The sequence below is a fragment of the Juglans microcarpa x Juglans regia genome, chromosome 1D (assembly GCF_004785595.1).
Source record: "Juglans microcarpa x Juglans regia isolate MS1-56 chromosome 1D, Jm3101_v1.0, whole genome shotgun sequence".
NCBI classification, from domain to species: Eukaryota; Viridiplantae; Streptophyta; class Magnoliopsida; order Fagales; family Juglandaceae; genus Juglans; species Juglans microcarpa x Juglans regia.
The window spans coordinates 4,956,090-4,958,210 of NC_054594.1; positions in this window are offsets into that span (position 1 = coordinate 4,956,090).

Genomic DNA, 2,121 nt, shown 5'->3' on the forward strand with positions numbered 1-2,121 from the left:
GACCAACACAAACCGAGAGTCTTGGTGGGAAAAAGTACATCATGGTGCTTGTGGATGATTTTTCTAGATAATTTTTCTAGATATACATGGATCATCTTGTTGAGAGAAAATATGAAGCTTTTGACCTTGCCAAGAAGCTATTCAAGAAACTACAAATAGAAAAGGAAGTTTCTATCTCTAGAATACGTAGTGATCATGGTAGAGAATTTAAAAATACTAATTTCACCTCTTTTTGTGATGAACAAGGTATATATCAAGAATTTTCTGCACCTATCACTTCACAACAAAATAGAGTGGTGGAAATGAAAAATAGAGCAATTCAAGAAATGGCTCGAACTATGTTAAGCAACAAGGAGATGGCACTACATTTTAAAATCATATTCTGAATCGAGTAGTCCTAAGACCCTATACCAAACATACTCCTTATGGTTTGTGGAAAAATAAAAAACCCACAGTAAAATACTTTAGAGTCTTTGGTAGCAAATGTTACATCTTAAGAGACTGAAAAAATACTCATAAATTTGAGAGCAAGAGTGATGAAGGAGTGTTCCTTGGTTATTCTTCAGATAGTAAGGCATATAGAGTTTACTACTTATGCACTAAATCAGTTATGGAATCAATTAATGTGGTTGTGGATGACATTTCAGCCGAGACTACTATGAGAGAACTTGAAACTATAAAGGAGTTGGTGCAAGCTAGTGAAGAGGACTCATAAGTGCAAGATCACAGAGAAAACACCTCAAAATTCACAAGTCAAAGAACCCATTTCAAGGGTTGTTCAAAATCATCCAAAGGAAAATATGCTTGTGAGCCAGATGAAGGTATGAGACTTAGAAAAGATTACTAAATTAGGTTTCTTTTGTGTGTTATTTGTCACAGGTTGAACTCAAGAAAGTTGAGGAAGCATTGAATGATGAAAGTTGGGTCAACACCATGCATGAAGAACTCCATCAATTCACTAGAAATGGTGTATGGGAGTTAGTCCCTAGACCAAAAAATTACAACATTATTGGGACTAAGTGGATCTTCAAAAACAAGTCTGATGAGCATGGCACTATTGTGAGAAATAAAGCAAGTTTGGTTGCATAAGGATACACTTAAGTAGAGGAGATCGATTTTGATGAAACATTTGCCCCCGTAGCTCGTCTGGAATCAGTCCGCATTCTCATTGCATTTGCTTGTCATCTAGACTTCAAATTATATCAAATGGATGTCAAGAGTGCCTTCCTAAATGGTCTACTATAAGAAGAGGTATACGTTGAAAAACCTAAAGGTTTTATTAATCACCTCTATCCTGAATATGTGTACAGGTTAAAAAAGGCCCTTTATGGACTGAAACAAGCACCTCGTGCTTGGTATGAAAGATTAACAGCCTATTTGCTTGATCATGGTTTCATTAGAGGTCAAGCCGATAGAACTCTTTTCATAAGAAGATCAGGTAAGCAACTTTTAATTGCTCCAGTCTATGTTGATGATATCGTATTTGGAGCAACACTTGAGTCTCTTGCATGTAGCTTTGCTGATGAAATGAAATCTAAATTTGAAATAAGTATGATTGGTGAGTTAAACGTTTTCTTGGGTATTCAAGTCAAACAATGTAAAGAAGGTATTTTTATCTCACAATCTAAGTATGCTAGAGACCTTGTTAAGAAATTTGGAATGGAAGGAAAAAGCAATGCTCGCACTCCCATGAGCACATTAGTAAAAATAAGCAATAATCCTACAGGCAAAAACATTGATCCTACTCTTTACAGAAGCATGTAACACCCCCTTCCCGTGGGCTAGGAGTGTCACATACTTTTTATAAAAATAAAATTTGGCAAGAGATCTCAAATTTCATAAATGAAATCAGCAATTTATTTTGTAGAAAAGGTCTAATAAAAAGTCTTCCAAAAACATTAAATGAAATAAACTGAACGAAACTCATGTCATAAAAACATGTTTTATTTTAGAAAGTCTGAACAAAAATTTAATGCTCCTTCTACTCCTGGCCTGCCTACTCGTATTCATCATCATCACCTGGGTGGTTTAAAACATGAAAATAAACAAAAATGAGTCGAAGACTCAGCAAGGAATCCATCACAACATAAACATACTAAATATAAGGTTTTCATAAAAACT